The 26,587-nt window shown below is 42.5% G+C and overlaps 1 protein-coding gene across 4 annotated transcripts in view; it reads left to right on the forward strand.

Moving 5' to 3' along the window:
* Positions 1-26,587, forward strand: part of AUTS2 (activator of transcription and developmental regulator AUTS2) — a 769,537-nt gene that overhangs the window by 159,858 nt on the left and 583,092 nt on the right. The window lies entirely within an intron of this gene.

Consider the following 26,587-nt stretch of genomic DNA (forward strand, 5'->3'; position numbering starts at 1 on the left):
GAAGTAAAAAGCCCAGTAGGCTGTGTTTTCCTAATAAGATTGGGGGAAAACCCTTCAATTATCATCTGCCCAGCAGAGAACTGCTCATGCCTGCACCCTGCATTCACCAGAGAGCAGAGGGCCAGGCTGGATGTCATCGCTGTGCCCGTGCAGGGCCCTGCACAGAGCCAAGAGCTGCTGCTGGTCCTGCAGGTGCCCGTGTTCCCTGCACATTGTTCCCTGCCTGTCATGGGATACCTGAGTTTGGGAATCCCTGGAAGAGAGATGTCTGAACAACTTCTGTTCCAAGGATGATGTTGATCCCTGGCTTCTTTGGACGCAGCTGGTTCCTGAGTCCTCTGCCTTTGGCTTTAGCAGCAGCTCTAGGACAGGGTGTCTTTTTGTTTTCTTTGTCCTGCTCTGGCAGGGGGGTTGGACTCAATGATCTTCAGGGGTCCCTTCCAACCCTTAATATTCTGTGATTCTGTGGAGAGTGACAACATTGATTCCTCACTGGTGCAACAGTATTTGATCGAGTCCCAGTGCTGGGCAAAGGGGTGGGTTGTTTTCTTGTTGTGTTGTGTGGAGTTTTTTCAGTTGAGTATTTTTTTAATCGGCATGTGGACTGATTAGCAGCAGACCATGGAGTATTTGTGCAATTTGGGAAGACTAGCTTGCTTTGCCTCCCCTGATTTCCAGCACACCTGAGCCTCACAGGCATGTGGGTAGTTGTTGGAAATGATAGTGAGGAGCTCAATGCTAGGGCCTGCTGCAACGGAGAGATACTCTGCTGCTGTTGCTTGACAGACTTGAAACCAGATTCCAGTTTGTGCTGCATTGCCCCTTCATGTAACCCTATTAAAGAGCTGTAAATAGTAATATAAATGATGTTACAGTCATTTGTTTTGATGTATCTGAGCCTTTAATAAATCAGCTGCAGCTTGGTTAATAGGAATATGAGAGTGTGGTGTTTGTTGCCAGCAGCTGCTAGTAAATTACAATGCAGTCATCTGTTTTACAAGGGAATTAAATGTTTGTTCTCTTGCTGCTTCTCCCTCCCTCTCGGTTTTTTTTAGAGCAGCAGAATTGTTCATAAGCCTGAATTCTTTGCTAGGTGTCCTCTTTGCTCACTTCACACCTGACAGGGGTGGTCGGGAAAGCATCTTTGAGGAGACTCGAGTCATTACAGTGTGTCACCTCCGTGTTCCAGCATTGCTCTGTGTGTATCCTCCAAAGTAACGGTTGTTGCATTTGATTTTGCTTGGGTAACAATTTCTCTTATGTGTTGTCAGCAGCATTTGATCCTGGGACCTACAACACAGACCTTGAGGAGCTGAGCTGAAGAAGTAATTTCCTTGCTGGGCAGTTTCCATAGGCAGGTTTTGTGTTTGGACCATCCATGCACTGAGTGAGCCTGATACACCAGCCTGGCCTGAGGCTCTTTCACATTTTAGGGCGGTTTGCAACAGACTCAGGGCTGATTATGTATCTGGTGTTACAGATGTGTCAGTCAAAATAAATTACGTGTTTCAGTTCCCTTTATAGGTTGTGATCAGACCCAATGATTATAGCCACAGTAGGTCAAGATAATGTGTACGTCTGTGATTGTTTTAGCCAGTTCTCCGCTAGTAGTTGGCTGAGTTAAAGCGTCAGACCCCCGAGAAGCCTCTTGTCATGATTTTGAGGCTTTTCCTAAGCACATATCCACCAAAAGGTTATTGAACAGTCACAACCACGTTCTGCGATACGTCCCCTGGCTCCATCCTCTCATGAAAGAGTTGTGTGGAATGTTTCAAATTTGAGTATTGTAAAATTTAATCTCATCTTTCAGCGCTGTGGTCTTTGCTAGATAAACGCATAAATTGCAGAAAGTTATCTGAATGAGTTACAATAGCTCCTGGATTTCTGTTAGAAACTTCTGATTTCTTTGGTGGAGGAGGGTTTGGCTGTGCTCTTCAGATCACAGAATGTTTTCCGTGCTGTAACGTAGTTGTTCTGTTTGAGGAGGCAGAGGCTGATTTTGTGGTATCAGCAGGAAGCCCTAGAGAAAGGCCGTTGCTTTGGATGCCGAGGGATCCAGGGCAGCACAGAGAGGGCTCAGGATTTCCCCCCGAGCTCCTGCCATGGATCCCTCTCCATCTTGGAGAGCGGCTGGTGCGCGGGGTCCCAGGCGCGCCGGGGTCTCTGCGGGATCCGGCGGCCTCGGGCGCTGGGAAGAGCCTGGAGCCTTTTCCCGAGGCGCTGCTGCCGTGACGGACCCTCGGATGCTTCCACCAGCGGCCGCTGGCATCGGGTCTTGTACATACCCCTGGATTTTTCAGTTTTATTCCGCATGTCACTGTCCTTTTCCTGTTCTAGCAAACCTGTTCTAGTTTTAACTTCCAACCCTGAAATCCCTCTTCTTTATTCCCTTTTGTGTCTTCCCCCAGGAGGGTGGTGGGAGTTACAGAGAGCAATTCTGGTCTCTGGGTTTTGGCTTGCCCAAACCACTAAACCCAGACAGTAGTAATCGTTTCTTCTATCTCTCACTGCAACTGTGTGATAATTCATGTCTCCAGAACCAAAATGACATCAGGTTTGCCACATAATGCAGTTAAACTGCAACACAGAGGCTGGATTATGTGTTTTTTTCCTGAAATTTTTCCTAGCTCGCAACAGCAGCCGCGTTTCCTGGTGTGCCAGCGTGCAGTGCTGAGCAGAAAGCTGCTCCATCCTTCTGGGGTTGTTTGCATTAATGAAAGTGACCTGACAAAGAAGGGCTCGCCTAGACTTGGCTTGGGGCTTGGAGTTGAAGCAAGTTCCCAGTGTCCAAGTGCAGCTGGAGATAATGCTTCAGTGCACAGCTGTAGTTTAAGTGGAGCAGTTGGTTTTCCCTTTCTCAGTTTAAAGGCTCTAGGAAGAAGCTGTATGGGATATATTTCTGCAGGTGACCACTAACATCGCTCTCGTAATCTGCACTGGGAAGTGCGTGCAATCCTAGGATAGCATCACAGCCTCCTCCTTGATTAATATTTAAAAGTAGAAATAATTGCACTGATGTAGATACTGTACTGTTCCTTGGAGACTGATCATTAATGGTTTTGTTTGTCTTGTGGTCTGTCTTAGAAGAACTTCTTTGCTTTCTGGGGTGACTGCCATTAAAGGTTGCACTTTGTCTTACATTTGAGATTAGATTTGGAGAAATAAACCTTGTTATATTAGTAGAACTCTTGTTTTGTCAGCTCCCAAACAGATGTTGGGAAAGGTGATACTGTCTAACAGATGAATGCTCTGAATGTTTGATAGAGTGACCACTTAAAAGTCTCACTGTAGTGGTGGTTGGTTTGTTTGGATTTTTTGTTGTTGTTGTTTGTTTGTTAGTTTTAAATATTCTATTTGAAGGGTGAATGTGTTCCTGTAACTCAAAAATCAAAGACGAGCCCAAACCAATAACACACTTAAGCTCATGTTCCTGTTATATTGAAGACTGTGAATTGTAAGAATACTTATATACCAGTTTTTTATTCCTTTTGAAAGCAAAATTGCAGTTTGGAACAGTGATTTCTTAATAAATAGCAATTGAATTTGAAAGGGGCAAAGATTTCTGTGTAGCTCTGATGGGCCATTTCTGTTTCCCCACTGAAGTCAATGGCTGAAATCTTGCTCACGTCTAGTATAGAACCAATCTCATGGCAGAGGTTTGTCGTCTTCTTGCTGATCAGCTTTGCTCTGCATCATTACATCCAAAACTGCTTTGCTGAAATCAGACTGTGGGCTTGCTCTTGTAATGAGACTTGCAACTTGCACATTCTGATGAGCTGAGATGATTTCCAGCTTTTCCTCCACTATACTGTAAAAAGAATATTGTTATGTCGAAGTCCATTGGAGGCAGGTTGCAGTATGTTTCAAGTCCAAAAGCTAGAGAGATTTTTATGGAAGGCTTTTGTCCAATATGCAGCCTCAGTTAGTAGTTATTGATAGTGGAAAGCACATCCCATTTCCTTCTGTAAAATGCATTGTATCCAGAGGAGCAGGTCACTCTCCCTGTACAAGCTCCCATGCGGTTTGGCTGATCTGCTGATGTTCTCCAGACACACTTTACGAGCTCTGCCACAAATGTAGAAGGCTGAACTAAAATGACTGTATTTCATAGTTCTGTGGACTGGTGTTTTCTATTTAAAAACCAAATGAGTGTGGGCTGTGGTTTCTGAGGAAGAAAAGCCTGAACTAGGGTTCTAGATTAGATCAGTTCACTGGGACAGTGACACACCAAGTGCCGTGCGCTGCGTGTCCGGCTGCCTCTGCTCAGGCTCCACAGGGATCCTGTGTGCTGGAAGGAAGGAGTGCTCCCACTTGGGCTGCTTTGTTTCTGGCACCTGCTACGAAGAAGCTACGAGTCTTCAGCACGATTCCTGCCCACATGTGCTGTGATAAAGCCAGTGGTTGAACTGAGACTGAGTATTTGCTTTGTTCTGCTACCTTCGCAGTCAGTTTCTCTTTATACATTATTCTGTACGTACCCTGGAGTGCCTGCCCACTTGAGCTGTGAACAAAAGGCAGCCTCTGCTGGCTCTTGTTCCCCTCCTGTAAAGAGCTGCTGCTGAGACAGTCTTGTGAATCTCTTCCAAATCTGGTGTCATGGTGAAGCTTTTTCTCTCGTTTAAAGTGTGGAGGTTGTTGTTTTGCTTTTTCCTGCTGTTGTATCGAGTGAAGTAGGGACAGCATATGTGCCTAAATGATTTTCTTGAGTGCTGGATCGAATGCTCAGCAGCATAAACTTGTTTGAATGAAGGCATGTGCAGTAGCAGTCCCTGGTCCCACAGCAGGGTGTCACTTGCTCCGTCTCCTACAATTTGTGTATGTTTTTTGCACTTAGATTTGCTCGGTGCTCAGCAAGGAGGGGTCATAGGTAGGGTGCAAGGAGAATAAATGAACCAAAGTGGGAAGCTACATGAGGATTTGTATTAATGATGATGATGATGGTAATAATCTGTAAGTAAGCATGAAGTTTCTCAACCGAGATGAAAAAGTTCCCAGTTGTTTCTCCTGGGTGCTTGTAAGAGATGTGTAAAGCCTCTGGGCAAGGGATGCGAGGGGGCGGCTGGTGCGATGGCAGCGTGGGCACAGCATGTCCCCTCCGTGCCACCACCAGGACTCTCTGTAGTTACCTAGTGAGACTGCTCAGGAGAGAGCGTTCAGGGAACGCATCCAGTGCAGTGCCACGTTTTTGTCTCTTGTCTTTGATATGCCCTTGTCATGCTTGGATTTCTCAGCGTAGCCGTTACCCTCTGCTGCTGACTTGTGCTGATGTGGCTCCATCCACTGATGCTCTTGACTGGGCTTTGAGGCCCAGTGGGGAAGTGGCAGCTCTGACGGTGCTGGGCTGTCACTGGAGACCATGAGATATGAGGAATATCAAACTGCAAAGGTTCTTCAAGGTAAATGGACCTGTGGGCTTTGGTAGTTCTGTCACAACCTCTGGCTTCGGGGGTCCTGTTTCTCAGTGTGTCGTGCCTGGCAGCAATGCAGGCTTGTCAAGGGCTGTTGTGGAAAATGCTTGAATAACCAATGTGTGTTACTGGGTGTGTGAATGCACTTGTCCAGCCCTGTAAGCTGCCATGCTGGAGTCTGCCTCTGTCAGTTGGAGATTATCTGCAAATAGTATCTCTAAGTGATCTGAGTAAAAACTCAATCTCTCTGCTTAAAAGAGTAACGTCTCCGTAAACAGAGAAGCTCTCTGACAACAGCAATGAACTCTGAGATAACTGACTGATGATCAGTGCTTTACAGATTAATGATGTCAGGTAAATGGGATTAGAATTACATTCTTGGAGTAGTTTAGGTTGCAGCACTTTCAATTTACATTAATTTCAGGTCAAGGTAACTTTTTTCTGTCCTGTTGCCAAAGGGCAGAGAATCAGAAGCCAGTCTCTGTCACCCCAGTTCTTCCAGTTGCTGTGCATCCTCTGTTCAAGACAGATTGCTGGAAATAGTTTTTCCATGAGCATGAATAAATCAGACTTAATGTATGAAGACTTGAAATGCATTTTTCTAGGCTGTAGAAATACATCTTTTGTAACAGATGCCATACAAATGCCTTGTGTCCTGTAAAAATATATAGACATTTTGAATGTGATGGGAAATTGCAATTTATAAGAGCATCGAGATTCTTCAAGCCAAAAATCTACAGACAGTGGTAAGAAAGATTGTCTTGTCTGTCAGTGCAAATGCTACTATATAACTGGATCATAACTGGCTGCACTTGACTAGCTGTATCTGAACTTCTGTCAGCTGTTACAGACAGCTCTATTCTCCTTTTGTTTTTTTTTCCCTTCCCTCTGGGAACTTGGCTGAACTTTTTCTCGTATGGAGATCTCTGCTGTGGCTGGAGCATTTAGTTTAGATATTTATGGTATTTCTATTTGTTGCATTAAGACTTAGTGGAAAACTAAGTCCTGCATAATCTCAGATCTGACTGATAGAAATTGGCTATGCTGGATGGTGGTTGTTTCTGTTCCTCAGCTTTGAGCACGAGCAGGACAGTCCTGTTGGAATAGCTGAATTCTGGCCCAAAACTTAAGCTGAAACCAAACTTTACTTGCTGAGTTTCGAGAAAAGGTGGTTAATGCTCTAAATTTTGTGTGTACCTTTGATGTCAATTTCCACCAAATGTTGAAGCACAGGAAGGATGTCTTCCAGTGTCAAAGGGTTTTTTTCAGTGACACTGCAAGCTGGAACTAAAATCGTTGATTTTAGTGTAGGATATTTACTGGCAAGATGCCCAACCCAGTTAAGAATGACATGAGTTTGGCACTTTGACTTAAGTTCAAAATTCCCACCAGCTTTCAAGAAGCCTAAAAGCAGATTTTGACAATGGCTGTTCCTGTAGCACATTCACATGACTTCAGAATAGGTTATGTGGGTGTTCCTTGGGCTTCTTGTCCTAGAAAAATCAGGTCATTTTAGTTGGTGTTTGTTAGTGTGATGTTAAGCCTGAACGTCACTAAGATAATTTAGGAGAAATTTTGTGGAGCATCACAGGGGCTGAGTAGCTTAGCTGGAGGTGTGGAAACTGGCCCAGTATCATGACCAGCTAACAGAATCAATATAGCTGGCAGAGAAATCAAAGTTGTATTTTAAACATCACATCAGCCAACTTGACTCCTTAAGGTTCTTCCTTGTAATCTTACTTTTTATTGCAAATTAGCCCATCAAATCTATCTGCACGTAGCTGCAGTGGAGTGTATCTGTGCATTTAAATACAGGATAGCCATCTGAACTTCAGTAACTGCATTGTAGTAGTTTGGCTGAATAATTTAAATATCACAGATCTTTCTGTCAGTGTAAAAATGCCATCTTTCTGTCAAAAAATTCTGGCCTTTTCCCCCTCTTCTTTTAAGCAACTGGTTGCTGTAAAGTCTATTACTGAAGTGCTGAGGTTAGAGGGCCCAGCTGTATGACAAGCTGGTGGTTAAATGCTGGGGATAACATGCTTTTTGAAACTTTTTTTTTTAAATTTAGTACATGAATAGTGTGGTTTAAATAGGAAAAACCACCCCACGTCAGCTAAAAGCAAAACGTGCCTTAGAAAAGGAATAAATAATTACAAAGTGTCAAAATATTAAACCCCCACCCTCCAAAACAAACAGAAGTTCTTGTAAATGGCATTAAAAAGTTCACTGACAAATATTTGACATGTGTTTTGTGCTGTGTCAACATTAGTTTAAACTCCTGGAATGTTTACCTTTGGTAATACTGTTTTTACCCCTTAAGTAGGTTATTTATTTTTAATGAAACACAAGTAATGAGACCAAGGAATTTCTGTCTACCCCTCCTCCCCATCATCCTTAGGAGAGAGGTCTCATTCCCTGATTGTGATCCGAAATGACAAAATAAAGGAAGACTGTGAAATCCACTTTTAACTCCCAGGGAGCACTGCAAGCATCTGGGTGCAAATGTTCTTAGTGCAAGAACACAGTAGTAAAATGACACTGACCTCGTCAACTGTAACAGCTCTCGTTTAGCAGCTACAACTCCACTTAGCATGGTACCATTTTGCAGTGATCATTATACTTTGAACTTACGGCCTGAAGGGTAGAGAAGTGCAACACCCATAGCTGCTTTTGATGTTGAGGGGGAGTGTGGGTGCTCATCAGACAATGAAAATTGAACCATTATCGTTCAGAGCACCTTTAACAGAGGGCTTCAGAGTGCTGAGGTTAACACCCACGTCAGAGGTCAGCCCCTGAGCTGGTGAAGGAGCCCAGGCTTCGTACTAACTCTCTGTCCATTGCTTTAATCAATATACTGGAATTCAGGACTGCTGTAAGTAATGTGTTTGGAGGGGTGGCAGGGACTTGGGGAAAGATGAAAAATGGTTATGGACTGGAAAACCTGGGAATTAAGAGTGGATCAACCCTTAAATACCATTCCTGGCTCTTTTCCTAATAACCACATGACACTGGATGTGCCACTTGTTCTCTATATGCTTTTGTTTGTCTTCTGTGAAATAGACTGAAGTCCCGTTTGTTTTTCTTTTTTTTTTTTTTTTCTCTCCACCTTTGTGGTGGCAAGTTCTGAGGACTCCAAGTTATAAAGTTGTCATCATACCACAAGTAAATGACAATTTGGCCACATTTTTTAAAGTCATCTACAGTTAGAGCATTCACATGTGTTTGAGGAACACAGAATAATACTAATTTCATGTGTTGCTTTAATACAAATATGTTTTAGAAAAGCATAAAAATGGCCTACATATTTATCCCTTAGCATATGTTGACTTGATCTGTCTAAAAGTCAAGCAGTGTTTTAAATTAGTGGACCACAGAAATGCTGTTCATTGTCCCAAGGCTTGTTGTAGCTTGATCCGTCATTTAAGTAAACTTGTCGTTTTTCACTGTTCTGACTAAAAGACACATTTTAATTCTGAAGCCATTAGGCATCTAACGCCAAAATATTTTACTCAGAGTTGATAAGTAAGAATTGCTAAGTGATAAATACTTTACTTGTGTTAAGAAGACATTAATCAGAGTGGATTTTTATACTCTCATTTTCGTTCCCTGTAACAGAGTTGATTATGCAGATACAGACAAGTCTTTTGGTAACAACAATGGGAATGGTTCTGGTTTTACTCAAATTTTATTAGACTCTTTTTGAGCAATAATTCAGCAATAATCCCACAGTAGCAAGCAGTTATGTAAGGGGCTGTGGTCTCCTGTGGGCTTATTATGGAGAGGGAGGTATTTCTTTATTTGGCATTACTGCATAGTTTAGCACTGTTTCATTCCCAGAACACTACCGAGTTTGTTTCTGATTTAAAGGTATAGTTGCATTCAAATTTGGGGAATTTAATGGCTTTGAAAAGATTTGAGCATGAGGGGGTTGGTTGGCTGGCTGTAGGCTGCTGCCAGTGTTTAGTCTCTGTGCATGTGGTTACCCATTTCCCAATGCACAGAGGTGATAAATGCAAATATCAACATGTGATATTTTCCATTTACTCGGCCAAGTTGTAAACAAAGCTCTCAGTTGGATATGATCCCTTTTCAATAATAAAATATTTAAGAGCTACACGGAGCTTTTCATTTTCCAGGTGAAGTCAAGCTAGATCGTGCCTGTTAGCATAGCCCTGGTACAGGGGACACAGCCATGATCCCAGAAGACCTTCTTCAGAGTTGTTCCCCCATGGCAAGCAGAACTCCTCTCCCTCCAGCCAGATACATAACTGAAATGAAGAAGCAATGGTTTTGTGCTCCTGCAAATATGTTGTGTTTTTGGGTTTTTTTTTCTGACATATCAAAATGTTGCCATTCTGCCTTAGGACGAAAGAAAGAATTTTTCCAACAAAATCTTGAAATAATTTTGTTTTAAAAGCTGAAAGACTGCTGCAGGACTAAAAGAGTACAGAAGCCCACTGCTCCAAAATACACTAAAACTCTGAGCACCAGCTATTTGAATGAGAGCTGGAAAACCCGAGGTCAGTTGAGCTTTCTGCCCAACTTGAAACTCGTGCTCCAAAATCTTGGATGACAGTCACTTTTTGAGTTTGTTGGGCTGAGGAGTGGTTATCGGAGGCATTTAAGTGCTTGTCTTTCTCTGCATATTTCTGTACCTAAATTCTGAGCTTCTGTGTGGGAAGTGGTTACCTCCAGCCTTATTGCTCACAGTTCCTTCATGGGGAGCGGGGATGCACCTTGTGCTCACTTGGAAGAGATTAAAATTTTTAAAAGCTCAGCATTTTCCTCTTAGGCAGCCTGATGTGAATATTTATCTTCATGCAAAATTGTGCTAGAAACTAGGCACGATATGTTCTGTGCTGGTAGCTGAAGCCATCCCTGTGCATTCCAATGAGCTTTCCCCGAACCAGCTCCATCCAGGGGGGCATCTACCACCAGGAGTTTTTGAGCACAGTTTTTCAGGGGAAATCCTGCATAGCTGCTTTAGATCTCTTCTAACCCAAATTTAGGAATTTAGGAAGCTGTGCTGCTGTGCCTTTGAAAATAGTATCTGGGAATAGTTTATTATCACAACTTTATTTGGCCTCATCTAAACAGAGAAATTAGTAGGAATTAAAAAAAACCGAGCAAACAACACAACAACAAAACCAGCCTTTAAATTTGCAGCAGAGTTATTTCTTAGTGATTTTTTTCATCTTTTTCTGGGAGTAAAAAAAGTTGATTCTGTTTCTGAAGTGGTTTTTGTTAGGTCAATATAAAGAACTTTTATTTTGGAGTAAAATAGTCTCAACTAGTTGGGAATAGCAATTCAGGAGTAAGTGCCTGTGTTAAGCCCTGATCTGTAGGATCACATCTGCGTGCCTATTTAAAACATCATTTCCTTTGCACAGAATCACTACCATGGTTAAAATTTAATTCTGATATTTAACTGAATGGAATTGCTTGCAGATGACTGTTTGAAAGAGAAACAAACCACATTCTTGTGTGCTGCTGCACTTCAGAGGATTTGTGAAATATTATACTAATGCAAAGAATGTGAAACCCCCTGTGAAAAATATAGCTGAATAGTTTGATTTTATTCATTCAAATTGCACAAGCATGTTTTTCTTCAAAAATCATGTCTTGTTATTGTTGTCTTACAAATAGCAGCCAGCAGAAATTGCAGGGAGCAAATTTTTCTAGACGTAGTACTGTCTTTTATTTAGGTTCATGCTGAACCTACCGCAGTGTGTATGCTGACACTGTTTCAGGAGCAGCTAAAAATTGCCACAAAATGCTTTGGAAGTAACTGCAATAAAATTTAAGAGTTTTTCTTATGTTATGTGGGTTTAGGTGACTGAAAACATCTTACATGTGAGTAGTCAAACTCAAGTAGAAGCTGCACAGTAAGCCATGCTGGTCCACTCCAAACTGCACACAAATCCCAGTACCAGCACAGATGGGAACAGTTTCCTTTCAGGTGGGTGCAGGAGGGAGATAAGACACGAAGGAAAGTTGTTCCAGGTCACTTGGCCAGCATCTGGTGGCACAAATCCTCTAAGTCACCAAGCACTCAGGTTTTTACATCTTCATTGATACCTGGCATTGATTTTGAAGTTGTTTGCCTGTAGTTCAGGCCACGTCAAGTGCCTTTCCCCACATCTATCATACTCTAGCACACTCAGAGCTATTCTGTTAACTGTTATGTTTTTAAGAAGCAGCAGCTCCATTAATTGTTTTTTGGACTGTTTGTTGTCTCTGTGCTTGATCTTGCTGCAGACAGGGGAGGGACTGCAGAGACATTAGAAGAAATGAAGCATGGGCTGTTGTGGGGGTCCTGCTGAGGGCCTTCCTCTGCTCAGTTCAGGCAGGAGGTGGGGGTGAGGCTCAGCAGGACTTGAGCGTCAGCAGGAGCTGGCATTTCTCTGCTGTGCGTGTCGTTGCCAGGTGTGTGCCAGAGGTGCTTCTCTGTGTGGCTGGAGGCAGAAAGGCTTGGGACATACATTAGCAGTTTCCTCGTTTGGGGAATCGCAGTTTTCCCTCCCAGCATCTTGGTGGCAGAGTCTGGATGTGTTTTCTGCAGAGCTCAGTGAAGAAAGCCAGAACAGTTGGGTGAAATGGTTATGCTCTGTTTTAACCCTGCTGTAGTCCAACTCCATCCCCTTTAGAGCTGTCACTGCTATGACATTTTGCCATTTGCCACTCTAGGAGCATCTCCAGTACCATCTCATGCTAAAATCAAAGACCTCTGAAGGAAAGGGTTATTTCCAGTGTTATTCAGTATGTAGTAGTTTTGTAATCTGACTGAATCAGCCTGGGAACAAAGTAAGTAACATTATTTGCTCCAGGTGCTGTGCTGCTATGAGGGCTGATCGTTTTGGTTGACTTCTGCACATTGTGACTCATCTTTAACTAGAGGTTGACATTTTGGTGGTAACCTGCCTTACGTTCTTTTTATAGCATTTGCAAGCTTTCTGTAGGGTAATCTTTAAAGTTGATCTCTCCTTTGCCTTTAAACTTTTGGTTCAGTTTTACCTTTCTTTTCCCTTCTATTTACGGTTTGGGGCTGGTTTTGTTTTGGTTTTTTTTGCACAGGATACCTGAGCTTTCTGAACTGTTTCAGTGATTTCTGTTCCAGCCTCCCCCACTTGATTCTGTTCTGCTTCTGCTCTTTTGTTTTTCTCTATTCCCTTGGATTTCTTTCTGCAGCTTATTTTGTTTCCTCATTGTCTTTTGATCCTTGCTCTGTTTTTTCTTTCTTAGGGTGTTCCTCACATCCAGGTTCTATCCCTGGTTCCCTGCTCTCCCCTTGTTTCTCAGTCCCCTCTGCTACTCTCTGCACATAGGTGAAAAGTGGAGGTGACTGATACCAGTTATTTTTGCTCTCTGACTCTATTTTCCATCTTTTTTCTTCTGTTTTCATTGAAGAGAAATAAATCTCTTCCTCTTTTCATAGTGCAGTAGTTGGCATCCATTCAGTTTGTTCTAATTTTATAGTCCTTTAATAGTGAGGTGGGTGAAGAGCTACTGCAGAAATGGAGAAAGAAGGTAGGTATGTGTGTCCTCCCACCCTCTGAAGCCAAATTTCTCATCTTGGATACTGGGTTTAGTACCAAATCTCAAGTTCCCAAGTGAGGGAAGCAGACTTCAGGGTGGTGTTTCTGCAGTGAACCCAGAAGAGGGGTGCTGCTGGGGATGTCTTTCCTGGGATGGGCTTTTTCTTGGTGCTTGCTTTTCCAGCTGTTTCCCTTCCAGTAAGCTCACTAACAAAGCTTATGGTACAGCACAGAGCTCCTGTAAGGTCTTAGGGCTTGTTGCCAGGCTCGATTCACCAAGCTGCTGGGTCCTTCTTACTGTTGCTAATACCTTATATGAAGAGCAAATGTTTCAGAAGGGCACTCAAAGAAAAGCTTCTGTAGCTTTAAGAAACAATCATGTATATGAATTAACATTCTGTTGTAGAGGAGGTAATTAATCAGGCAAAAGAAAACAGTCTTTAGTACTTTGCTCTGATAATTAGCAGTGGTATATCTGTCATTGGTGATCTACACTGTACTCTGGGAACAGAAAATTTCAATTGTTCAACATCAACCTGTGAGCTTTTTATCTGTTTGCAGGCTTTTTTTTTTTTTTTTTTTTTTCAATAATCCTTTATCAGCTTGCACTAAGGTGAAGTGTACAAGCATGGAGGCCTTTCTCAAGATGCTTACTTAACCTTTAAAAAACCACTGACATTTACAGGAGGTGCCTCTCTCCAACCAACACGCTGCTCTTACACCATGCTGCTGTGTGTGCTGAGCAGTGTCTCTGAACACCACCAGCACAGCATTAACAAAGCCTTGCAGGAAGACAGTTCCCCTGTGGTGTTATTCTGTGAACCATGTTGTAGGAGAAAGATCTAAATGCAGATCATGTTCTTTGTACATCCTCAGCACTCGAATCCCAGACTGGCCAGCGGGCCTGGATGCTAGTGCTCCACAGAGATCTCTGCTGATTTTGGCCAACTGGAAAGGGGGGTGTGTTCTGGTTCCTTGCCTGAAAAGTTATTTTTTGAGTTTAAGATGCAAGTTTGCATCTCTGATGCTGAGGTTCTCTGTTGATTATCAAAATGGGGGCCATCTAAACTTCAGAAAGTCATAAAGGGCGTGTGCATAATTTCAGCTTGAACCATTTGAAGTTTGTGATTGCTGAAATCAGACAAGGTGTGTGGGATGTGTGGCTTCTCACTGTGTACCAGATGCAGCAAGTTGACTACAGTTTCTATAGTATGTAGTAAATGAAAAAGTGATAAAAAGAAAAGGTTGCTAGTAGTTTACACATGATTCCATGATGTCAAGTACTCAGTCCTGATGAGGCCCCTTGGCTTTTCTGAACATAGACTAGGTAATTATGTGACTCTGGTGCGTTGTCCAGTGACTTGTATGAAAAGTTCATTTTAACACCTGTATCTATTTTTCACTGGTAGGCTTTATGGTATGAATTAATTACAGATTTATGGCTTATGCCTTTAAATATTATATATATGTATGTGTTCTTAGAAATAGCTTATTTTTAAGGCTGTCTTTCATGCACAGCTCCCCTAAGGATGAAATACAACAGGTTGACTCAGTAGGGGAGGAGAGAGAGGGGAAAGACAAGCTGTAAATAAGTCTTTCTATGTGGTTCTTCCAGAATTACAGCCAAGGTTTAAATGCTTGATCGTTGAGATACTTATCAGATGGCATAACATAAGGTAGTGCTTTGTCTCGGAGGGATTCTTTAGGGCTGTCTCTTATACATCTCTAGTTACCTTATACTTAAAATCTAATAGTAGTGGTAGCGTTTTACTTTACTGCATATTTCACAGAGTTAAATGCAGGGAAGAAAGAAAATCTAGTCAGCCTGTCAGAAAGGTACTGCAAACTGATTTTGGAAACTGGGCTCCTCATATATTGGGTTAGAGGGTGAGTCTTTAAGAACTGTCATGGTGCCCTGCTGTCAGTGATGGATTCTGCCATACCTGCAAATAGTTTGCCAACTACGAATTGGCAGGTGGTAGAGCTTAAAAATGCCTTTTTTTCTTCTTCTTCTTCTTCTTTAGAGTGGGCTGAAAGCACAGTAGAAAGCACGTTAACTGGGTACTTCCCTTTTATTAAGTCTGTGTGGCAAAAGGGATGATAAAGTTTTGTACCACCACGACAAGTGAATCTTTTTCTGCTGGGCTGACACATCAACCTGTAGGAAGGGAGCATGTTAGTCACAGCAATTTCATGGCTGGTAAAATCTCAAAGCAGAGACTTCCACTGAGCAAGAGTATGTGCTTCCATTTGGGATTCACTAAGGAGGAAAGCAATTAATGACCCACTTCTGGAAAAAGAAGGAAAAAAAAAACCCGTTGGAAATATTTTGATGGGTTTGCTCCGTTCATGTAGGGGTTTTGAGACTTCTTCCTCAGTGCTGCCTGGCTTGGGATTTAGGGGCTGCTGGGTGTGAAGGGGATGTCCTGTCTGGCCATCAGATGGGCATCGAGTCAACTTGGAACCTCACCTCTGCCTGCAAGTAGTGACATTTCTCTAGTAACAAGTGCTGACAAAGGAGTTAAGTTTTGCTGTGTGCTGGTGGTTATGTTGGACTTGTGGCTGGCTTTGGCTGTTTCAGATACGCAGTTGCTTTGCCCCTGATGAGACTGATTGTGCAAATGACCAAAAGGAAAGAGACCCCTCCCTCTGAATTGATGGGCTAACCCCTTAGGCTTGATTGTTGTATTTTTTTTAATTTTTTTTTTTTTTTTTAAATGAGTCCACCAGAGTATTAGTATGTCGGCATTTGTTAACTCCTACTGTTGTGCTCAATGAAAAGTGTCATAACTAATGAATAAATCTCCTTCTGCTTCTTTTGACCTTTTACTAGGATCTGTGACCTTTGCCTAACTGCTGGCTTTTGCAGGTGGTTTGCTGTTTTTTTCACTAATATTTATCTCAGCAGGGTGGTGATAGCTTAAGAGCAGCAGTGTTGGTCCAGGACCCCACGGTAGCAGGTGGAGTACAAGTGCACAACAGAGGGAGAGTTCCTGCATTGGAAATGGGAGTGTTTTCTCTTCCAGTTTACTGGTGAAGCATGGATAGGAATTATGAACTGGAGTTTTGTTAGGAGACAATCCCACGTTGCATGACAGTTTGCTTACAGTATATACATTGTCTATGCTCTACTAGGAAGTTCAGTCAGAAAGAAATCCACGGTTGAATCTTAGTCATATTTCTTAGCCTTGTGTTTGCAGAGTATACTGTGCCTTTGCATAGAGTGGTCTTTAGCTGAGGCTTCCTCTTTTAGAATATTTTACTTTTCTTCAAAATAGATGGGGAGAAACGAAACCTGAGCCATTGCTGATGACAGGGCTGCACTCCATGCTCAGAGATGCAAAGATGATGCAGTACCTGCCAATCTGATGGAGTGACTCTTAGCTCCAGTTTGCTTCCAGGAATATTGGCTCTAACTATTAAAAATTGGCGAATGTCTCCTTGCTGTGGTGTTCATGGGTACGTGAAGGTGAACAGCAGCTAAGAGTCAATAAGACATTTCTCTTTCCATGAACTGCTATGGATTACCTAGCAAAACTGCTTAAAGTATCTTTAGTTCTTCCTTTGGAAAGCAGCTGGCAGTCATCGCTGTTGGAGGGAGGACAATAGATAAGATGGACTTGTCTTCCTTGCTACAGCAGCCCCTCTGCTTGATGCTTTCCGGAAACCACTTAGCATCTCTTCTTTCCTTGTCCTTCTCTATGCTGTGCTATCCTTTCACATGCCCTTTGACTATTTGCACCTTGTTCCCAAGGGCCATTGTTTCTAGTTCAGTTCTTACTGCAGAGACAGAACCGATTGAAAAGTGATTTCTGCTGTTTCCCTACTCCCTTCCTCCTGCTATTTTCTACAGGCTCATTTTTAGCTCCCCACCTCCCCAGACCCTGTGCTGCCCCAGGTCTCCCTAAGGCTGATCTGTCTATTTGCTCTAGAGGGTTTTAAGGCTTCTCCTAAAGCTCCTGTGTGCCAGTCCAGAATCTTAAGACTTTCTAGATCTTTGTAGTTCCTTCCTTCAACCTCTCTTGATAATTTTCAGCCTCCTGAGATAATTCATACTTCCTCTTTGCCCATCAGATGTTTTTATTCAATTTTTTTTGTTTGTCCAGTAATTTCTTTTTCTGCTCTTTTTTTTCATCCCCTATGAATGTTAGCAGTCCCTAATACATCCCCTAATCTTCAGAGAGGATTTTCATGTTCAGACTTGACACCCAGCTCATGCTCCTTTTTCTTCAGTTCTGCACTTCTTTCCCAGAGCTCATGGTTGAAACCCCTGTATATCCCACTGTATTTTCTGGTTCAAGGAAATCACCCTTGGCTTCTTGCTCTGGCTGCATGTACCAGTACTTGTGGGTTGAGACAGCACTCATCACTGCCTCCTGAGCTGCTTTTAGTCCTCCCTTTGCAAAGGGCTGCATATTTCTGTGAAAAATAAGCTAATGGTAACTTTTCCTTAATCATCTTCATTATCAGCAGGGTTTTGATACAGGTTCCCTAAACTAAGGATGCTCTTCATGCTTAATGTCATCAAAATCAAAATGTAATTGCATTCGTTTGCCATCTGCTCCACATTAATCCTCCAAAAGAAGTGTTTCACTCATCATATGAGCCAGTGGTTTTAGTATAGGCTGTGAAACCCACAATCTTTAATTTTCTGCATGGAAGCAGAAGGGAGAGGGAAGAGAGGGACTGTGCAGTTCATCTGCTTTGTAACAGATATGCATTGGATTCGTGTGCGTTACCAAATCAGTGTTGTGTTGAGGAATGGAGGAAAGCAGAGAACTATACCAGGATTAAGCTTTCCTTTGAACTGACGTGGCAATCCTTTCAGTAACTAATGCTAGATACCCTTTTGACCACTGCTGCACTTGTCCCAGCTAACAGAGGTCTGGTGTAAACTGCTGCATGGAGATTACAGGATGAAAGCTAGCTTGGTTTTATGCTAAAGTCTACTGATACACTCCAGCAATTGTGATTAGAAAATGAACAGCCAGATAGTGGTATACTGGAAAATGGACATAGCTCATGGGCAGGGGGGAATAGAACTGTGGTGCCTGTCATCCCATTTTGAGGTTATTAAAGATTGCTGAGAAGACTTAAAAATAGGAGAAAGAGTAAATGAGAAGTTTTATGCAGATCAGCCATCCTCAGTGTCTCCTAGTAGCTGCAATAGCCTGTCACTATTGTCTTGGTCCTGAAGCAGATCCTGGATGTGCTGGATGACCAGAGGAAGCCCATACGTGCTGCACCCACATAGTGAGGCTGGGTATCTGCTTGCCATCTATCTCCAATACTTGTTTTTTTTTAAATTTCTCTTCCCACTTTACTGCTGCTTTTTGCTTCCTCTTGAGTGAGAATCACACCTCTGGCTCTCGCAGTGGCACTGGGAGCCTGTAACTGGAGAAGCAGTGAAAGATCAGTGCTTTAAACAACCTGATGTAGGTAGGGCATGTCCCTGTGCCCCAGGGTCTGTGGGTGGCTGGTTACAGCACGTGCTGTGCAGCAGTGTAGGTGTCAGCTGGTGGTGGTGTAAGGGTGGAAGCCACTTTTTCTCTCTTTACTTTCTTTTCTTAGCTTCAGATCCTGTTTTGATCTTGTCTTGTCTCTAAGAGCATAGGTTCAGGCTGTAGCCAGTGGTGTAAGTGCAGCAGTTCCAGCTGGTCTCACCTGACTTCTCCCTGTGTTCCCTAAAAAAATGTCTGTCACCAATCCCGGCTGAAATGTTTCAACGCAGTTGTGCTTCCTTGTAAAGACTGTTCACAACTGAAGGGAAAGGCAAGAAGTGTCACTTGAAACAAAAGACCTACTTAAAGCATTGCAAAATGAAATGTACCAGCAGGTTTTCCTAAACCTCTAACAAAAGGTTATTTAGAGAGTTCAGCTGCTGTTACCAGGGGACTGTGCAGACTAATGTCTCTGTTATGGTAAACCCTTAGCTGCATTTGCCTGCTGAATAGCTGTTGATGACAAGGTCATGTTCACACCTTGGAATTCCTAGCCCTTGTGGCCACAAGAGACCAGCCTGACACCTTTTGTCGTTTATATTGCTCCTAAAAGCTGACTTCCCTCTGCTGTGCTTGGGGATCTGGTACAGCTGAATGCAGACTAAGGTCACATACCTGTGCATCCAGCAGTCCCTCCTCCCCTCTTTGTGGCATCCCTCCTCTACTTGTTGGCTGTTGTAAGCACTAAATATGTCTGTCTCAAGCCTTCTTACATCATAATAACTTCTGGTAATACTTGAATGATTTTCAGGTAGATTCTAGTTCAGTCATCCAGTGTATTCAGATCTATTAATTGGGACTTGTAGTCTTGGATTTTCAAGAAAAGGTGATTCTTGTATGTCAGATGTTTTGCAAGGTTTTGGTAGTAATAGTTTTCTTTCCTTGCTCTTTTGTGATGACCCAAGATTGCAAGCCAGAGTGAATCTAACAAAATATCATGAGGATTGAGCTAGAATCTAACTTGAAGACTTTCAAGCATGGACATGAATTATTACTGAGATCTTCTTCAGTGTTAAGAGGAGTGGGGTTTATTTTTCCTGTACCCTAGTGTTAAGCACATAGTTCTGCTTTGGAACAAGATTGCCTTAATATCTCTGTAGGATGAAAACAAATACCAGAACTACAATTAAATGCAATGTGAAATGGCACTGGATGGTCACAGTTCCCTTGTTTGTACACTGCACGTCACCACTTCCTTGGCAAAGGGCTGAAATTACATACTATCTGTCCAGTTTTCCAACACTGACCTGTCTGTTCTGCAACACAGAACCAGAGTGACTGTGCAGCTGGGTAACTGCCTTCAGGAGTGCAAAAACCAGAGGGGATTCTTTGTTTCATTTTTTCTTTTGCTATAAATGTGCAGTTTGTATAAGGGCAGGGATAGAGAGCAGCATGCTTTTCTCTGCCCCCAGGCCACAGAAAGCCTTGCTTTGATCTTGCATGTATATGATTGGAAGATTTGGAACTGAGTGCTCTCCCCTCAGTCTGGGCTGGGTTATATAAACAACTTTGTTTATAGTTAATTTACTGTCTTATATGGTAAAGTAATTCTTCCAAACGTGTAATGGGTGCCCATATATAGGAGGGGAGATGGACTTTTTGCTGACAGTGTATTATCTTCTTAATGTTTGTTACTGACAGATTTTAATAGCCACTTAGAAGCACGCTGAATTTAGAGAAATCAAGTGGCTTGTCACAGCAGTAGCTATTAGCATTAGGGGACGGTTTCTGTGTAACTTGTAAGCTGTCTGGAATGAATTCAGCAAGTGTTAGGTTCCTGAAAGTGTCTTAGTGGGTTCCAGATCATAACAGCCAGCATCTGAGTCGGGAGTCTGCTGTCCTGTAGTGATGAATCCCAAGGATGAAGCTCTGTGATCTTATCCCATTCTTTATATAACTGCATAGGTGTCAGGTAAAAAGCTGGTGAAATTGTTTCTTTACTTTCAGGAACCTGTCAGTGGCAAACTGACCTCAGTGATACTGTGATGATGAATGTGACATGATATTACCATACACAGAACGTGGCTCGATAAAGAATATGAAGGATTAGAAGGGGCACAAAGAGAACAGGCCTGTGCAGGGTGGAAGCAAGCTCTGGTTAACATGGGCTCACCTCTAAGGAGTCAGAGCAGCATGGATTTTCATGGCAGCCCAGAAGCAACAGGACTGACACACACAGCTTTCAGTGCAGATGTGTACATGCAGCGGGTGTCTTGCTTTTGTTAGGCACCTCCTATATTTAGTCTTGAATTCATGTGTTTTCCACTTGGAGTACAGAGCAGTGAGATTTGTGATGACCTTCAATTCCAGAAAGTTATGATATGTAGGCATTTTCTCTTTCTTCTGTGCAGGGAAAACCAATGGTTTCCAACTCATGAAGAGTTCTCCCTGCACGTTGCTCAGCCTGTTTTTCTTGCTTGACCTTGGGAAAAATCCCAACTCGGCTGTAGGTGACCCAACTTGTACCAGGCATAAAACCTCAGAAGATAAATCAGCATTACCAGTTGAATTAATCAGACTTTATATTGATGGAATGTGCCCTTCAGGTAGGGAAAATCTCAGTGTGTTCTTGTTGGGGATCAGTGCAGATTGCTTGATGGCAATTCAGGCTGTTCCTGGGTATAAGCAAGGTTCATTAAATGCCAGCAGCTGCTTCCATGATTAACTTTCCACCCTCCTGCAAAGCTAAATTTATGGCAAAGGGACTGGCCCTTATCTGAAAGGGAGATTGTTGTTCTTTTGGCACTCCAAATATCTTCAAGTGTTTTACAGTGGGCTTGTTGGGATGCACTGTTTCTGAGAACAACTCTGCAGCAATGAAAATGGACAAGTATTTTAAGATTTACTTTAAAGGTTAGAATCATTCCATGTAAAGGAGCACAGAGTATGCTCATTTGAAGCTGACTAATAATCTGAAAGTTTAATCTTTCCCCTGGGAGGGGAAAGAAAAGCTTAGTAAGTATAGATCAGGAGGGAAACTACACAGAACTTGGGGCTGTGTTGAAAGCCAGAGGCTACAATCTTTACTGGTTTTTAACTTAACTTTGGTTTTCATTGCTCAGGTTTTTTTTTCCTTATTTCCCTCCTATCTATTAGATGTCAGCATGTGAGTGTGAAATGCAGGGAGGGATCTGCAGACTATATTGAACCCACGTCAGGCAGCAGTACTGGGAGGAGAGTGCTGTGACTGCAAAGTCAGACCAAATGATTTAGGGCAGAGCAGAAGGCTCAGAAGCTCCCTCATCCTGGAAAATCTCCAAGGCTGATCACATTTGTGGGCTTTTTCTTTCCCTAATGTGAGTTGAAGCTGAGACATTAGTACAAGTGTATTGGTGTTTGGGAGGCTAAACAAGGAGAAACGTAAATAAAAACTCGATAATGCCTCACTGGAGGGAACTAAGGAGCTTATCTGATTGGTTACAACATGGAAAACACATCAGAAAAGCACCAAAATCCAGAAAAGACTGTGGGGTTTTGATTTTGTGTTTGTTGTTTGTTTGGTTGTTTGTTTGGTTTTTTTTAAATCCAGTTTGTATATCTTTAAGCATATAAAGGGCAGATAAAAAGAGCAGCTATCATTTGAAATGAAGGAAGAACTGATATGTCTGAAAGGAAAATGTCACTGCCACAAAAATATCATAGCCCTGTAGATTAAAGAGAGGCAATTTATAACTTCAGATGACAACCCAGAGCTGTTAAGCATAGGGACTTCATAAAATATGTGGCTGTTACCAGAGTTTGATAAACTGGCCTGAATGGTGAATAGTGAGTGTGAATTTCTCACGTTTTCCTGCAAATGCAAAGCTAAGTTTGGGGTTGTATTTCTGCAGACATGGTTATCAAAGGCGAGTACTTTGTTCCATCTGATTAAAACTGTTTCCCCAAAGCTGGAACGTTCATTCCTTCAGTTCTTCCAGCTGGTTTCCATACGAGCTGTAGAGAGTGATGATCTGCTAATTTGCCACTGATGGAAACAGTACCTTGCTCTGTCTGTGCACACAGGAACCAATTGCAGCCACAGAGCAGAGCAGCTGATAAAGAGAAGAAAAGGAAATGTGGTTAGTACATAAAGCCTTATCCCCTTCATTGAACTGCCTTTCATTGACATCTGTGTTGTTTGGTCTTTATCATTCTGCTTATCAATGCTTCAGTAAAAGACTTGAGAAAGTACCAAAAATGTTTTGAATGTTAGTGTTATGTGCTAGGGAGATTTATTCTCTCAGCTACTCAGGAGGCTGCTTGGTTTTGACAAGGAAAGAAAATGGAAGTGGAGGAAATGTTTGTCTTTATTCTTCCAAATTCAGGGGCCTCTTCCCATCATGTCTTACTGATCCTTACCCCTTGTTATATGACATGTGGGAGATCCAGGGGGGCTTTCAGCACCCAAGCGTCAGAAGAGAGGACACAGGTGCCCAGAAGCTTCCCTCTCCTTCCTCTAATATCAATGGGTCTCATAAAAGCTATTACTTCTCCCTGAAATCCATTCTTTCTTGTCTCTTCAGCTTGTCATGGCTAAAAATAATTCCTACTGAAATAGCAAATGCATGCTGTAGTTTTATATGTAGCTGTATTTAAAAAAAGGAAAAAAAAATTAACTTGGGTTTGTATTTCCAGTGAGCTCTGAACAGTGACTTATTATATTTCAGACTTCTAAGACCAGCAACTGCACTTATTCCCCTATAGCAAAACCAACAGAGTTCTGCTACGGTGGAATGTTTGGGATCTGCAGGTGTTTGTTGCAAGGCCCTGCGTGTGAAAAAGAGATGGATTCCAGCTCCTATGGCCAGGGCTCAGGATGGATCACAGCAAAGGGACACCTTAGGGAGGCAGCAGGTTGTGTTCTGGTCATCTTGATAATTTCATGTGCCTCTCCAGTAAAACATTTTGCCACTTCCCATATAAATTCTAACTGCTTTTGTTGAATTCTCTGTGTATCTTATTTTAAGGTCTAGACTTAAAAAAATCTTTTGTATTTTTGCATGTTCCTGTTATTCTCAAGTTCTCTATTTAGTTTAAATACTGTGATTAAAAAGAAACTATCAGTCTGAGAGAACTTATGTCTCAAGAAAAGGACAGACAACAGCAGTTTCTGGTTTCCTGATTTGATTTAGCAGATAAACAGGAAAGCAGTTGTCAAAGCTGGATGGTAGGTCCATTTTGGGTACTTGTCGAAGTCCCCTGGCTCACTAATGGGAGACTTCTCTTAAGTATGAGCAAAGTGAAAATTCTTTTGGGGCTTGGGGTATCAATTCAGTCTTGATGCAGACTTGAGCTTTCTTTCACTCTCCCCTACTTGCCCCTTCCTTTTTGGACAGCTTTCTGAGGCTTTGCAGATGATCTTCTCCCAGGTTGCTCTCTGCCATTTAATTTCCTTAGAGGATGCTTAAAAGAAGAGCTGCAAAGCCAATTAGTCTCTAAGTCGAAAGGATAACCAATTATAACTGTGGCACATCATCCAGTGCTTTGTGGTTTTAAGGAGGTAGTGCCATGGTGTGGGAGCTGTGGTCATTCATTCCTCTGTATTAGAGATGAACATTTTCCCCTCTCAGTGGATGGAGCTCAGGACTTGGTCTCAGTAACGTCTGTTCTGTGCTGGACGAGCAAGTGGTGTCTCTGCGGTGGCATCAGTGGGGACAGGTGACAGTAGCTGGCTGGAGGTGTGAATTCAGTCTCTGGTGGCTGGGGACAAGTGCTGCTCGGGTGTTGTGCGGGATACTCGCCTTCAGAGCTGGAGCACGTTTCATGTGTGTCATACTGTGCTTACTTAAACAACAGAAGAATGTTAAATGCTGTGAGACTGCAATGCTCTGGCTGTGTTGATAATAAACATTTGAGGGCCAGGCAGGGAGATTTGTAGGTAGTTGAAAATCTTGGCAGAAGCTACTTGGCCTCAGGAGTGCTCGTGGAACGACAGCTTTTCAGCCAAGCAAAATACCACTGCTGCAGACTGTACCACGTCCTCTGCTGAACATGTTGGTTGTGTTTTAAAAACCTTCTGCTTTTCTGCTCTTCTCCTGTTGCACTCTGTCCCTTAACGGCTGCTCTTGGGATGCTGGTGGGTGTGTTTCCTGTTAACAAAAATGCTGCAATCTAGGAAGCCCTTTAAGAAGGAGAGATTTATGATGACTATGTTAATCCCATTTCTGTAGACAGCTCTTCTAATGATAAAGGTGCATATAGCTCAGTGTGATGTAAACAACTTGATGGATGGCTTGCAGTTTGTGTGGAGAAAATATTGGAAGCTTTTTATCTATCTGTAAAGCTTCCTGGGAGGCTGTGAGCAGGTGGCCTGGTGCAGGCACACAGGTACATCATCATTACGTGCAGTCAGGCTGTTTGCAGGTACCAACTGAAGCCAACATTTCTATTCTGAAAATAATCAGCTGGTGAAAGCAAAAAGGATGGAGCTCAAGGCTGCCAGAGCACTTCTCCTTTACAGTTTAAAACCAGAGTCAGGAAAGATGGAGTATATTAATATCATAACTGTCAGCCAGTCTGCATAGTAAAGTAATTCTTAAATTCTTGTTTAGGAGAAAATGCAAATTCAGTGATTGTGGTGTGTGGTCACAGATCCAGGATTGAATGGTGGAGTAGTAGGAAAAGATTAGGATCTTAGATATTTATTTTAGTGGCAAAGACATAATGTATTTATCCAAGTTCTCAAAAGGATATTCATCTTTCCACCTAGGCAAACCATGTATACATAGCTCTTGTCTGTTTTTTTTGTCCATGCATTTTTAGTGTGGGCACAAGCACTAGTTAGCTTTTCAGGTGCAGAAATTCCACTTTAAAAAATTAAGCCAAGTTTCAGTTGTCATAAAGATGTCACCAAGGGCAATAAAATGTCATCTTAATTTAGAAAGACTAGAAAGCTAAATACCAAAATACACAAGTTCTTATGTTGAAGTTGATGGATTTGAAATTACTACTAACATAAAATTGTCACAAATAATCTTTTTTCAATCTGTCCCACGTAGGATTGCCCGTGTAAAATGTGCTTTAGTTGAGGGAGTTTATAAAGGGGGTCATGACTGACTTCCCACTGACTTCAGCTCTTGAGAAGCATCGTGCCTTTGTGACATCAACTCCTGTCACCCCATAGTAATACCCTGTGCTTTTTATTTGCTCAGAACTGACTGCACCCTCATGTTTACAGGCTGTGGAGTTGCCTGGTTGGTGTTTTCAGGCTGGTATTCTAAAGAGTTATCCAGAAGGGCATGTTCCTGTTCAGTCCTGGCTGAGCCAATCTGTTTTAGAGCCAGCAGACATCTTCTAATGGATCTTGCTCTGCAGTAACAGCTCTTCTGGCTGGGTTTGAAAGCATCAAAGATTTACACAGGTCACCTTAAGGTTGTTTGCTGGGAAAATAGGTCCTCAGGGATGTTTTCCTGGAAATCTAGCATTGTGTGAGTATTGACAGTTGACTGATTCTGTGTTGAAGGGTATTTAGGCTCTGAACAATGGATTTTTGTATGTATGAAGTTTGAAATTCCAGATAGACTGGAAGACCCATACCTAGCACTGCTGCATAAATAGGTAATAAACAGCCTGATCACATGAGGGTGGTAGAGAAAACCAAGGCGAGTGAGAATGGTTTTTGCTCCATCATAGAGGAAGGAGAAGAGTTTGCAGGGTTTCAGTCCTGGTGCTCTCCCTGCCTTTGTATGGGACCTGGAAAAGTTACTTTATCTCTGTACTTAGTTGAGCACAGAGCTGATGGAGTGGTTGCTACTGACTCCACAGGGTATATGAGAATTAACTTGCTGGATCTCAAGATCCTTCAGTAGAGGGCTTTATGATTCACATCCCACTGAAGAAAAGTGCCAGAGTTTTGGGAACCTGAACACTGTTCCTCTACAATTGATAGAGAGGAGCTGGACACCTCCGCAGCCTCGGCCAGCATCCTCACCTAGAAGTGTCTCTAGAGTTGGTCTTGTCTCTCCGTTACCTATAGAAGGAGCAGGATATGAGCATCCTTCTCAGTTCAGTGAAGAGAATCAAGGACTATCAAAATGGAAAAATGCTTTATGATGATGAGAACTTGCTGTGTCTTAGGTGTGTCATCTTCTAGTGCGTGGATTAGTTAGGTGAACATATGGTAGATAGAATAAAGACTTCATAATTCTAAGCATGCAACCTT

This window comes from Apus apus, chromosome 18 (genome assembly GCF_020740795.1).
Source record: "Apus apus isolate bApuApu2 chromosome 18, bApuApu2.pri.cur, whole genome shotgun sequence".
Classification (NCBI taxonomy): Eukaryota; Metazoa; Chordata; class Aves; order Apodiformes; family Apodidae; genus Apus; species Apus apus.